Genomic DNA, 15,414 nt, shown 5'->3' with positions numbered 1-15,414 from the left:
TTTTAATCCAAGTCTTTGGTAAAAATAGAGTACTGTCTTAGCTAGATCCCTGTAGGAGTGGTGAATAGGATTCTCAGTGGAGGATGTCTACGACAATTGACTTTACAAGCAACTTAGTTTTTGAAAATACGTTCTGACTTAAAAATCACCCTGAGGACTTTTGAGAGAAAAAACAACTCAGGATCTTTAGTTACATAGTTCTTTAAGGTATAGGATAACTTGAAGCTAGATGACTCAGCGTGAGTCATGTAAGTAATGGCTTTTGGTAAATTGTACTTGTACGAGGACTTGTATGAGTAATGTAATAAATTCTTCCTACTAGAGTAATAACATTTCAACTGAAGGGAGACCAGAAATAAAGGAATAATGTGATTTATTTTTGGTGGCGTGACACAAATGTATCTATTCCAGGGAAGAGGAAAGGATAAGAATCTTCTGAAAAGGTGCAGAGAAACACATGTATACCTGTGGCGGATTCATTTTGATATTTGGCAAAACTAATACAATTATGTAAAGTTTAAAAATAAAATAAAATTAGAAAAAAAAAAAAAAAAAGACTGGCCAATAAACTATTCTCCTAAATTGTTCAAAGGGATACAAAAGCTTTTAGAGATATCCAGTCCAAACTTCTTCCAAATAAAGGTGGAAGAAACATTGATTTGTCCTTGATGTAAATGCTTTCCATAAAGGTGAATCCACTTCTTAATGAAGTAGTCTCTTCAATTCTTAGCTAGGAATTTTTATCTTCTTTCATAGAGGAGGTGAAAATCTATATCCATGTATTAATATCTACTTCAAATATATACCTTGTCCTTTTCTACAAATTTTAGGTCAAACTTGGAAAATAATAATTTAAGTACTGAGGCTAATTTCCATTTATCTATGATAGTGAATGAAACTGAAAACATTAAATATCCACAGCTAATGAGAGATTTATCAATAACCTTAGATATGCAGATGATACCACCCTCATGGCAGAAGGTGAAGAAGAACTAAAGATCCTCTTGATGAAAGTGAAAGAGGAGAGTGAAAAAGTTGGCTTAAAGCTCAGAAAACGAAGATCATGGCATCTGGTCCCATCACTTCATGGCAAATAGATGGGGAAACAGTGGAAACAGTGTCAGACTTTATTTTTCTGCAATCCAAAATCACTGCACATGTGATTGCAGCCATGATATTAAAAGACGCTTACCCCTTGGAAGGAAAGTTATGACCAACCTAGACAGCATATTGAAAAGCAGAGACATTACTTTGCCTACAAAGTTTCATCTAGTCAAGGCTATGGTTTTTCTACTGGTCATGTATGGATGTGAGAGTTGGACTATAAAGAAAGCTGAGCATTGAAGAATTGATGCTTTTGAACTGTGGTGTTGGAGAAGACTCTTGAGAGTCCCTTGGACTGCAAGGAGATCCAACCAGTCCATCCTAAAGGAGATCAGTCCTGGTTGTTCATTGGAAGGACTGATATTGAAGCTGAAGCTCCAATACTTTGGCCACCTGATGTGAAGAGCTGACTCACTGGAAAAGTCCCTGATGCTGGTAAAGATTGAAGGCAGGAGGAGAAGGGGATGACAGAGGATGAGATTGTTGGATGGCATCACCAACTCAATGGACATTGGTTTGAGTGAACTCCAGGAATTGGTAATGGACAGGGAGGCCTGGTGTGCTGTGGTTCATGGGATCTCAAAGAGTCGGACACAACTGAGTGACTGAACTGAACTGAACTGATCATTCTAAAGCTTTATGATTTTTATAGCTTTATGAGAGTAAAAGTTCTTAAAGGAGAAATGCATAAAACTAGCATATTCATATTTAGTCAAATTATGTCTTCATTTTAATTGACATGTTCACAGTGAACAGAGTATTTTCATTGATAGTCTTGGTTTATATGAAGAATCTTGGAGAGTTTTATTTCTTAAAACTGTAAAATTATTGCTTACTCAACATTATTTAGTGCGAAATATAACAATGTTTAAAGTTTTATAATTGAATGTTTGGTCTCCCGTATTTGGTTTTCAAATTTGCCTACTATAAGTAAGTGTTCTGTTTAAAATTAAAACTGTGTTCTAAATGTTTAAACATTTGTATTGTTTCAAAAGTGGTTCATAATGGCACAATGTGAGGGCCACATGCATTTCCATTGATTGTCATGTTCAACCACTGAAATGTAGGACAGGCAGAGAGTCATCTGCTAACTGCTAAGTCACTTCAGTCATGCCCGCCTCTGTGCGACCCCATAGACAGCAGCCCACCAGGCACCCCCATCCCTGGGATTCTCCAGGCAAGAACACTGGAGTGGGTTGCCATTTCCTTCTCCAATGTATGAAAGTGAAAAGTCAAAGTGAAGTCGATCAGTCGTGTCCGACCCTCAGCGACCCCATGGACTGCAGCCTTCCAGGCTCCTCCATCCATGGGATTTTACAGGCAAGAGTACTGGAGGGGGGTGCCATTGCCTTCTCCGAGAGAGTCATCTAGATGATATTAATGCTTTGATTAGGAAAGCATTAGGAAACTTTCTTTTGCAATTTGAAAACATTACTTTGAACACGTAGACCTGACTATCCAGGACATAGATGCAAATGATGGTAAGATAAGAAGTCATGTTCTCCAGTAAACTCAAGTCCATACAAGCCTGTGAATCTTTCATAGCCAGGTAGAAGAAAGCTGTCCTAACTCTGAAATTCATAGCCTTTAGGGTTACAAAAATTTCGACTGAAAAAAATTTAGATTGCATAAGAATCCCATTGAGTGCTTGTTTAAAACAAAGAATCCTTGACCCTTTTAAGAGCTGACAACTTGCATGTGAGACCTATAGAGTAGTACAAAGCCCCATACTCAGAACGGCCTCCCACATTTACTTTAACGCTCTGCTTCTTTCTTTATTTTGAACTAATGTTTTGTAAATTTTATTTTGAACTAATGTTCTGTAAATGAAGTCCAACGAGACAAGTGAGCATGTGCATTACCAAAGAACATACATGCAATGTGTTTGCCCTCTAATTCTTATCACACCATTCACATATAGCATTTGTGATGCACCATGACAGAGAATTCTGCTTTGTGATGGCTGGGAATTCAGACAGACTCAAATGAATACAGGGTTAGCATGTTACATACAAAATAAGCAGAGGAACAGGGAGCTCTGAGACGGGTTTATTCAAATTTCCTTTAAATCAGAATTTTCCTTCAACGTAAAGGTAGTGAAAATCTAAGAAACATGAACACTCAAGAAACTCCATTATATCTATTCCTACCTTTGTTACTTCCCTGTATGTCCAACCACTTATGCTGAAAATGATGACATGGGCAGAAAAGGAAAGATTAGACAGTCCATAGCTTGTTTCCTTTCTGTCCTTTCTTACTCATCGCTAAGCCTCAGGTAGAAAGTTCTGGCAGAATGTGTGCTTATCAGGAAATGAAATAACAACCAAGTTAGTTTTGTGGAGAGTTTAGCATTTCTAGTAATGTTGAAATACATTAATGTGTACCATATTCACTAAAATTAGGAATTGCGTAAGTTAAGTAATTCCATATACAGATTATATGTGTTTTAAACTGGCATTACACAATATAAAAATGAATACAAAATTCATGCTACTTTAAATTTTTATTTTTTATTTATTTGAAACAACATTAAATAACAACAGCAAGTATGGCAAGATGAGTGAGAAGGCCAACAGCACAAAGAAAATGGGACTAAATTTTTCTATTTAATGGCACTTTCTTCCTTCTTTTTAAACAAGAGCACACATGTTTTCATTTTGCACTAGACGCTGAAAATTACTATTTCAGTTGGTCTAGAATAGATTTGGACACCTGCATCTTTAACGAGCTCTGATGCTTTTTAAACATAGAACATACTGTCCCTATACCTCTCTTTTGATTCTTGTGAAGTATTCCCTTGTATTATTTGTATTTACATGAATATAGTTCTGATCACATAAGGCTGCAAGGTTCATTGAGGTAAGATATATGGAATACTTCAGGTATTCTACAGTGTTTAGCTGCCTGTCTTCCATTGGGCATCTTTTTAGAAAACATTTGTTATATAGTAAAATCATTTAAAGAGATACCTGACAATAGTCTAACGAAGTAAGAGTAGATAAAACAATTTACCAATAAGATTGCATTTATAAAAAAAAAAAAAAGTCCACTGTAACTGTCATGACTTACTTTTGCATGAAAAAGCGAAAGTCACCCAGGCGTGTCCCACTCTTTGCAACCCCGTGGACTATACAGTCCATGGGATTTTCCAAGCAAGAATATTGGAGTGGGTAGCCATTCCCTTCTCCAGGGGATTCCAACTCAGGGATTGAACCCAGTTCTCCCACATTACAGGTGGATTTTTTACCAGCTGAGTCTTTTGCATAGTACCCATTAAAACAAGTGTTAAAATGAGTCACTTCCATATATAAATTGTAAACATAAAATATTTCTCCAAATAATTCATAATTTAAAGAAACTATTGAATATATAGGGGCTTTCTTGGTGACTGAGATGGTAAAGGATGTGCCTGCAATGCAGCAGACCTGGGTTTGATCCCTGGGTCAGGAAGTTTCCCTGGAGAAGGAAATGGCAACCCGCTCCAGTATTCTTGCCTGGAGAATTCCATGGACAGAGGAGACTGGCAAAGTACAGTCCATGGGTTGCAAAGAGTCAGACATGACTGAGCGATTATCACTTTCATTTTCATTGGATACATAGTACAGATTCATGCTTTAAAACAAGATTTTCTGAAATAATTTTATTTGCACAAATGTTTTTCTAGTGAAAATTCACTATATTAAACAATTATTGTCTGATCTCTTCTCTGAGTGAAAGAACAGGAGAGCCAAGTTCCATCCTCCAAGCTTCAGCCTGCTTTCCTATTTACAATCTGCAGTACAGAATTGGAGAAAAAAATGTAAAGTTTCCAAATACTTTAATCACTGTATGGTCGCCACCCCCCCAAATCTTTCTTATGAGGTTTAAAATATGCCAGTCCCCGACAAAATCTTTCTTATGAGGTTTAAAATATGCATCTTATCTTTTAATTTAAATTATATTTATCTTCACTTTTTTTTTTACTTAAATTTTATTTTATTTTAAACTTTACAATATTGTATTAGTTTTGCCAAATATCGAAATGAATCCTCCACAGGTATACATGTGTTCCCCATCCTGAACCCTCCTCCCTCCTCCCTCCCCATACCATCCCTCTGGGTCGTCCCAGTGCACCAGCCCCAAGCATCCAGTATCATGCATCGAACATGGACTGGCTACTCGTTTCATACATGATATTATACATGTTTCAATGCCATTCTCCCAAATCTTCCCACCTTCTCCCTCTCCCTCTCCCACAGAGTCCATAAGACTGTTCTATACATCAGTGTCTCTTTTGCTGTCTCGTACACAGGGTTATTGTTACCATCTTTCTAAATTCCATATATATGCGTTAGTATACCGTATTGGTATTTTTCTTTCTGGCTTACTTCACTCTGTATAATAGGTTCCAGTTTCATCCACCTCATTAGAACTGATTCAAATTTACTATTCAACATAGTTTTGGAAGTTTTGGCCACAGCAATTAGAGCAGAAAAAGAAATAAAAGGAATCCAAATTGGAAAAGAAGAAGTAAAACTCTCACTATTTGCAGATGACATGATCCTCTACATATCTTCACTTTTAAATTAAACTAAAATGTCCTGGAAAGACTGAGGGGAAGATTCTGACCATTGCTAAGATGTTAAGATGTTAAAACATTATTAAAACAGATCTACTAATTTTTAGAAAATAATTATTTAATAATTGGAATTGAATAAATTCAAAACCAGTGGTTACCTGAGTCAAACCTGTGAGATTGAACTTCATTTTTTTTTTTTTGTAAAACAAGTGCACAAAACAAGGGTAATTTAGTTAGGAGTTTTACCTTCTAATCTTACAGAATGAAGTCCCTAGGGACAGTCTCTTACAAATGAGAAAGTGTGAAGTTATTCATAAATTCAGGATCCCTTTTAAAAAATGTGTAATAAAGCATTTTATGTATGAATGCTCCAGAGGGTATAATCATTGAATACTTATTAAAGATTACATATGGGCTTTAGTCCTGTGAAAAAGGTGATCTGAGTAATAACAGGTTGTTGGGTAGGAAGAGCTCAAATACTTCTAAGTATCTGAGGCCAATTATCTGAAAACTCAGGAGGACTTCAATGGTAGTTCATAATTACTCATTTGGAGTGGTAAGTCAGTTGAGTTAAAAATCCCTATATAAATACTGCCATAAATAGAGTTGGTCAAGGTAGATGAGAGCAAGCTTGTGCCTGCAGGTGTGCTGTCCATTAACAGCCCCAAGCCGGAGACCCCAATCAGCTTCTACAGTCCTGAGAAAACTGTGCTTATTATTCAGGACTTTTTTTTTTTTTTTTTTTTCCAGAAAACATAATTTGGAGCCATGTACCCTACCTTTCATAAATCTTTGACTTCATAGGTTTCCTCTCTTGATCTAAGACCTCCATTTCTATGGTAGTACTTTCATTAGTATAACCAACTAGTTTGAAGTTGTAATGGGGTTTTGTCAAGTTACTTGACATCCTCAGACAGTACTTTCTTCTGTGTGTAGAGTGTGACTGAATTGCACTACAGAGGATTTTGAGTAAAGGTTTATGCAAATGAGCATGTTTTGCAAAGCTTATGCTCCATAATATGCTGTGCTTCGGCGCTCAGTCGTGTCCAACTCTTTGCAACCCTATGGACTGCAGCCCTTCAGGCTCCTCTGTCCATAGGATTCTCCAGGCAAGAATACTGGAGTGGGTTGCCATGACCTCCTACAGAAGATCATCCCAACCCAGGGATCGAACCCAGGTCTCCTGTGTTTACCATCTGAGCCACCAGGGAAAGGGATTCTGCTGGCCCAAATTATCCATAATAATAACATTTATTGTAGTTTAAAATTAAGCACTTGTTATAAGGAAAAGCTTTACATTCTGATAATTTAATAGGATGATTTTCTTATTGTCTATCAATACAGGCTTTTGAAAAAATACGTACATTTTTAAATTTGTTGCCTTTAATATAAATATATCTCTTATTGGTGCTAAAAAATCTGGAAAAGATGTTAGAGCCAATTTGTTGAAAAGCTTGACATGGCATTTTGTGAACATGATGGAAGATAAAGTTCATGGGGGGGAAAATTGGTCATGAATATCTGAGATGATCTGAAGTAATAAAAACCTTGATGAATCCATCTCTGTGCTCCCCGGCCTGTGAAGGAGAGCTGGGTAGTCGTATAGAATGTTGTCTTGCACCCACAACTCCATTACTATTGAAAACGAAGGTAGTGACCTTGTCAACAGTGGGCATACACGTTTTTCCTTGCTTAATAAGAATCCGATATTCAGGCTGCGATGTTCAGGACTATCCCCGGGAGAATGAGATTTCAGTACCTCTCACTCTTCACTCCCTTAACTCCTTGCATCCACACATCTAATCACGGTTTGTGAACTTGCTTTTTCTTACGTGTGTCTGCTCTTGTGCATGTGTGTGCAAAGTGTCCGGTTCAGTAGTTCACTAAAGAGAACTTTATGTGTTTAAAATTTCTTTCATTGCTACCATAATTAAAAAAAAAAACAAAAAAAACTCTGACACTCAAAATAGACTGATAATGATCTAATGATAGTTCAGTGTGATATTATGCTCCCCTTGTAACTTTTATATACCCAAACGTAGCTTTGATCATTATTTCCAAAGTCAGCAAAGCTTTTTTTTTTTTTTTTTAGCTTTTTATTTGATATTGGAATATAGCTGATTAACAATGTTTTGATAGTTTCCAGTACACAGCAGTGCAGCTCAGCCATACATTTACACATATATCCATTCCCCCCAAACTTCCCTACCATCTGGACTACCAAATTACATTGAGCAGAGTTCCCTGTGCTATAGAGCAAGCGAAGTTTTCTGACATGAGAACTGTGTTATGTTCCTAATACCTCATCCGAACCTCTGCTTTACTGTTCATCTTTTATCCTATATTCATTTAATCTTTCTAAAAACAATTTTTGATCAAAGATGAGCTGTTTCAAAAACTCTTTCTTTACTATTTCCGTTACTGTGGCCCTTCACTTCATTCCATGGAGCAAACGGAGGAGAAAGGAAATCTTAAAGAAACCCTGTTCACTGTTAACCGGGACACAAATACATCCAGTAAATAAAAATCCAGAAACAGCTTTTAGGGGCTAAAGAAACATATCAGTGTGAGCAAATATGACATGCTAGATTTTCCATATAAAATGAAACAGCCCAACAAGCATTTAGCTCTCTCCCCACTTTCATAACCCTGATAATTTTTCCAGGCACCATTTGATGCTACTAAATATATATTTCCTCTATAACTATCCAGAGCAAAGGGATATGGGAAGTAATATTGTTGATACATGAAGTACAAGACATTCTCACTTGCCCTTTCCCAGTTGTGCTGGCACTTGCTGACAGTTGTAAAAACTTGTTGTTGTCATAAGCAGAGACAACCCAAAGGCACGCAGGGAATAAATGTATGCTATAATAATAACAAGGTGCCACTTTAAAAAAATATTTCTTTTCAGCTTAGGGCTACATTTAAACCTTCACGTACAGTTCATGAAACTTACAATGTGGGAGAGTTAGTACTGGTAGTGTCTTTGAGAGTCTCTAGGGAAAAAGACTCTGAGATATTGTTATCATTATTACCATCTTGCTAACTGAATCACAGTTAGTGCCTTGGTTATTACACCTAAGGGAATGACTTACTACCCTCTAGGTTGAAATAGAGGACAAAATGAGATTCTTTCATTGTAGGGAGATGGAAAAAAATTCAGGACGCACAAAGGAAAAGACATTCTATTCAACGTCAGTCTTGTAAAACTAGAGAACTAAATTAGTCAGAATCAGTCCTCCACTTGGCCACATAAATTCACTGAGCATACATTTCAACTAAAATGAATGCACATGGAAATTTTTGTACAATTAAATACATTCTTCCTCCTAAAACATACTCATGCTTTACTTTCATAAAAATGCAAAAACAAAAGCAAAATAAAACAGGCAAGAAGATTTCATACCAAAGCAGAGCTGCTCTTGAAAACGAGAGATGTATGTGCCACAGTCTGCATTATTTTTTTTTTCCTCTCTCAGTCACTTGACTTGTAAAATTGTAAGATGCTGTTGAAATAATTCAGTCAAATAAAGTAAAAGTAATATTGATGAAAATTCTTTCATTTTTATTGACTCCTGAATATTAAAGTGTAAATATGTAGACTTCCTTCAAGCATTGTAGATGGAACTAAATGTTCCAACTTTAAATATCCGGAAAGAAAATATAAGCTGTATGTTACACTTGAACCTGAAATCACACTGTGTTTTGAGGACACGCTGAGCCCTTAATGACCTATTTTGCTCAGCAATTGCACTTTTTATTCCTTTTCCTTATGTAGCTAATTTTTGTAATTGACCCCTATTGTAGCCCTCATTTATTTTTAAACTAATTGTTAAGTGACTTGTCTGTTTGAAGTAGTTCACTGTGCGTCCAAGGTAAGGAGCAATGGCTGCACTTTGCTGGAGCAGCCGTGAAGAGATACCCCACACCCAAGGTAAGAGAAACCCAAGTAAGACGGTAGATGTTGCAAGATGGCATCGAGGGCAAACACACTGAAACCATACTCACAGAAAACTAGTCAATCTAATCACACTAGGACCACAGCCTTCTCTAACTCAATGAAACTAAGCCATGCCCGTGGGGCAACCCAACACGGGTGGGTCATGGTGGAGAGATCTGACAGAATGTGGTCCACCGGAGAAGGGATGGCAAACCACTTCAGTATTCTTGCCTTGAGAACCCCATGAACAGTATGAAAAGGCAAAATGATAGGATACTGAAAGAGGAACTCCCCAGGTCAGTAGGTGCCCAATATGCTACTGGAGATCAGTGGAGAAATAACTCCAGAAAGAATGAAGGGATGGAGCCAAAGCAAAAACAATACCCAGCTGCAGATGTGACTGGTGATAGAAGCAAGGTCGGATGCTGTAAAGAGCAATATTACATAGGAACCTGGAATGTCAGGTCCACGAATCAAGGCAAATTGCAAGTGGTCAAACAAGAGATGGCAAGAGTGAATGTCGACATTCTAGGAATCAGCGAACTGAAATGGACTGGAATGGGTGAATTTAACTCAGATGACCATTATATCTACTACTGCGGGCAGGAATCCCTCAGAAAAAATGGAGTGGCCATCATGGTCAACAAAAGAGTCAGAAATGCAGTACTTGGATGCAATCTCAAAAATGACAGAATGATCTCTGTTCCTTTCCAAGGCAAACCATTCAATATCACAGTAATCCAAGTCTATGCCTCAACCAGTAATGCTGAAGAAGCTGAAGTTGAACAGTTCTATGAAGACCTACAAGACCTTTTAGAAGTAACACCCAAAACAGATGTCCTTTTCATTATAGGGGTCTGGAATGCAAAAGTAGGAAGTCAAGAAACACCTGGAGTAACAGGCAAATTTGGCCTTGGAATACGGAATGAAGCAGGACAAAGCCTAATAGAGTTTTGCCAAGAATATGCACTGGTCGTAACAAACACCCTCTTCCAACAACACAAGAGAAGACTCTATATACGGACATCACCAGATGGTCAACACCGAAATCAGATTGATTATATTCTTTGCAGCCGAAGATGGAGAAGCTCTATACAGTCAGCAAAAACAAGACCAGGAGCTGATTGTGGCTCAGACCATGAACTCCTTATTGCCAGATTCAGACTGAAATTGAAGAAAGTAGGGAAAACCACTAGACCATTCAGGTATGACCTAAATCAAATCCCTTATGATTATACAGTGGAAGTGAGAAATAGATTTAAGGGCCTAGACCTGATAGATAGAGTGCCTGATGAACTATGGAATGAGGTTCGTGACATTGTATAGGAGATAGGGATGAAGACCATCCCCATGGAAAAGAAATGCATAAAAGCAAAATGGCTGTCAGGGAAGGCCTTACAATAGCTGAGAAAAGAAGAGAAGCGAAAAGCAAAGGAGAAAAGGAAAGATATAAACATCTGAATGCAGAGTTCCAAAGAATAGCAAGAAGAGATAAGAAAGCCTTCTTCAGTGATAAATGCAAAGAAATAGAGGAAAACAACAGAATGGGAAAGACTAAGGATCTCTTCAAGAAAATCAGAGATACCAAAGGAACATTTCATGCAAAGATGGGCTCGATAAAGGACAGAAATGGTATGGACCTAACAGAAGCAGAAGATGTTAAGAAGAGATGGCAAGAATACACAGAAGAACAGTACAAAAAAGATCTTCATGACCCAGATAATCACGATGGTGTGATCACTGACCTAGAGCCAGACATCCTGGAATGTGAAGTCAAGTGGGCCTTAGAAAGCATCACTATGAACAAAGCTAGTGGAGGTGATGGAATTCCAGTTGAGTTATTCCAAATCCTGAAAGATGATGCTGTGAAAGTGCTGCACTCAATATGCCAGCAAATTTGGAAAACTCAGCAGTGGCCACAGGACTGGAAAAGGTCAGTTTTCATTCCAATCCCAAAGAAAGGCAATGCCAAAGAATGCTCAAACTACCACACAATTGCACTCCTCTCACATACTAGTAAATTAATGCTCAAAATTCTCCAAGCCAGGCTTCAGCAATACGTGAACCGTGAACTTCCAGATGTTCAAGCTTGATTTAGAAAAGGCAGAGGAACCAGAGATCAAATTGCCAACATCTGCTGGATCATGGAAAAAGCAAGAGAGTTCCAGAAAAACATCTATTTCTGCTTTATTGACTATGCCAAAACTTTTGACTGTGTGGATCACAATAAACAGTGGAAAATTCTTCAAGAGTAGGGACTACCAGACCACCTGATCTGCCTCTTGAGAAATCTGTATGCAGGTCAGGAAGCAACAGTTACAACTGGACATGGAACAACAGACTGGTTCCAAACAGGAAAAGAAGTACATCAAGGTTGTATATTGTCACCCTGTTTATTTAACTTATATGCAGAGTACATCATGAGAAACGCTGGACTGGAAGAAACACAAGCTGGAATCAAGATTGCCGGGAGAAATATCACTAACCTCAGATATGCAGATGACACCACCCTTATGGCAGAAAGTGAAGAGGAATTGAAAGGCCTCTTGATGAAAGTGAAAGTGGAGAGTGAAAAAGTTGGCTTAAAGCTCAACATTCAGAAAACGAAGATCATGGCATCCAGTCACTTCATGGGAAATAGATGGGGAAACAGTGGAAACAGTGTCAGACTTTATTTTTCTGGGCTCCAAAATCACTATAGATGGTGACTGCAGCCATGAAATTAAAAGATGCTTACTCCTTGGAAGGAAAGTTATGACCAACCTAGATAGCATATTCAAAAGCAGAGACATTACTTTGCCAGCAAAGGTCTGTCTAGTCAAGGCTATGGTTTTTCCAGTGGTTATGTATGGATGTGAGAGTTGGACTGTGAAGAAGGCTGAGCACTGAAGAATTGATGCTTTTGAACTGTGGTGTTGGAGAAGACTCTTGAGAGTCCCTTAAACTGCAAGGAGATCCAACCAGTCCATTCTGAAGGAGATCAGCCCTGGGATTTCTTTGGAAGGAATGATGCTGAAGCTGAAACTCCAGTACCTTGGCCACCTCATGAGAAGAGTTGACTCTTCGGAAAAGACCCTGATGCTGGGAGGGATTGGGGGGCAGGAGGAGAAGGGGACGACAGAGGATGAGATGGCTGGATGGCATCACTGACTCGATGGACATGAGTCTGAGTGAACTCTGGGAGTTGGTGATGGACAGGGAGGCCTGGTGTGCTGCAATTCATGGGGTCGCAAAGAGTCAGACACAACTGAGCAACTAATCTGACCTGATCTGATCTGACTTTGGATTGGGCAGATGAAAACTTGCTCCTCAAAGTCAAAGCTGGCATGTGATTTTGCATTTCTGTGCTAAATTACCTTGGTCTGAGAAGTGGTTAAAAGATGAAAGTGCCCCTGGGACAGTCTTCTCAAGTACTTTTCAACTAAATGTTAATGATTTGGACTTTTAAAACACTGGAAATATGTTTAAAAATAATCTGGGATGCTTTCTAGGAAGGTACAGGAAAAGAGTGATTTTTACTGAAAGAGGTGACCATTGACTTTAAGTGTAAATCAGAAAAATAAAAGAAACTGTCGTTGATCATTTACTCAGCACTCAAGGCAATAATCCATTTCCTCAAATCAGTTACACCATTGAAGAGTGATGGCAGAGAGCAGACGCTTTATCAGCAAGCCTGTGTCTTCTGCATCAGTTTGTCGCTCTATCAGCAAGCCTGCGTCTTCTGCATCAGTTTGTCGCTCTATCAGCAAGCCTGTGTCTTCTGCGTCAGTTTGTCTCTCTGTGTTTTTAGACATAAATCTTTACCATAGAGCTTGTGTTCAGACAACATTCTCTCCTCCCTCCAGGTGTTGAAACACAATAGGGTTTGTGAATTTTGAGCACCTGAGGGAAAATTTGTAATGTGAGTAAAAATTTATATTATTATGTTATAAGAAGTTTTCTACTTTAAAAAAGATACATCTTCACTTCAGTCAATAGAGTGTTTGGACAATTTAGGAAAAAATGGTATAAACTGTATTGAATTATATTTTATATCATATGTGGATATTAATATAGACAGCTGGGAATATTAATCAGTTTTATAATGCATACTTGTGCAAATGCATTTTATGTATTGTGTAGATATTATTGGCGAGCACTGGCACAAGCATGTTTATTTTACAGCTCTTCATATCGAATCAAGAATGCAGTATTTTGACTCATGCCAGATTAGAAACACCAATATTTTCTGTTGATTTTCTCAGTGAACACGAACACTCATATTTCCTGTTTTGAAACCTGTTATAGTGAACTTAACCTCAAAGTTTTCAGATAATATATTTTCCAACATTATTTCAGACTAGCATTTTCACTGTGTTTTATCTAATACTGAATAAATATAAACTTCTTAATGATATGCAGTAAGGATAAAGAGGACATGAAAGCTATTGATTACAATATGAATTTAGCTCTCAACAAGCATGTCCCTGAGAAATACAAAACAATAGAAATGAGATCACAGAATATCTCTATTTTCTTATCTTCAGTCTATTTCAAATTGATAGATAACTCAATGCCAAGCTAGAAATAGTTCATATAGTAAGAAACACTTGAATTGCATAGGACCATGGCTGATGTATTTTATTGTATAAAATGTGACTCAGTTTCGCTCTTCTAGTTAACTTGAAGGCCATCACAAAACAGTAAATATAAAAAGACTTGAGATATTACTAAATATCAACTGTAGTTGGTAGTTATACATTTATCTTAAGCTTGATGCAAGTTATATTTCCAAGTAACCAGGTGTACGGTATGAAGCAACCACTTCCATTTTAAAAGTTACATATTAAAATAATCATTTGTTTGATAAATTTATAAAATGTTGAAGGCAAAACCATCTAATTGAATATGAGCTTGCCAACCATGAAAGATACACCACACCCATTTAAAAGCTTTATAAAGTAATAATTTTGTCACTTAAAAATGTAGTAATAAGAAGTATGTGTATTATGTGTGTGTGGGTACATATCTCTCTCCATAATAGACTGCTTAAAATGTCTATACAGTTATCAAACTTATCATTGTAATTTTTTAAATGTTTTATTTGGTTCCATTATAGTGTGCTGTTATGTGCATTTTATAGTTATTGGAGGCCTAATCCTTGCTTTGTCTACTGTGCTGTATATGGAATAGTTATATTGGATAATTTGTATATATTTGTTCTTCTCAGGCCATATAGTTGCTTGCTAAAATTATACATTTAATGTTTGCTTGAGCCATTAAGTTTTGTGAATGCTTTCTTGTTGAAAGTCATTATTATAATAAGTGGATATTATCCTATCATTTCCATCCCTGAATGGAGGATATCGTTATGAGAATTTTCCAATGGATGATCTAAAGAAAAAATTTGATTATTTTTGTTTGAAGGAAATGCAAAGAGATTTGCATTCCCAAGTGATGGGTATCACTGATGTATAAAATTGTGTCTTACTTTTACTTTATTTGAGATATTATTTTGGTCTCAAAAAAGTGCAACTTTCAAAAGTAAAGTAAAAACTATTTACCTACATTAATAGATGTATGTTGTGATTAGTAGACCGTTCAAAAACTAGTGACTTGATTTCTTAATGCCCAAGGTTAGAGAAGGCAACAAAGTATACTCTGATGATTTCAATAATCTTGCATATGCAAAACTAGATGTTTGGAAACCAGAATCACACATAATTCTACACATATTGTCAAATGGCATTGCATATTTAACTATAGCTCAAATATACTGTTAAGACTCTTTGTGTTGAAAATATTAAGTTCAAATGGGTATTTATATACT

Source organism: Bos indicus x Bos taurus, chromosome 7 (assembly GCF_003369695.1).
Source record: "Bos indicus x Bos taurus breed Angus x Brahman F1 hybrid chromosome 7, Bos_hybrid_MaternalHap_v2.0, whole genome shotgun sequence".
NCBI lineage: Eukaryota > Metazoa > Chordata > Mammalia > Artiodactyla > Bovidae > Bos > Bos indicus x Bos taurus.
This window is presented reverse-complemented; position numbering follows the sequence as displayed.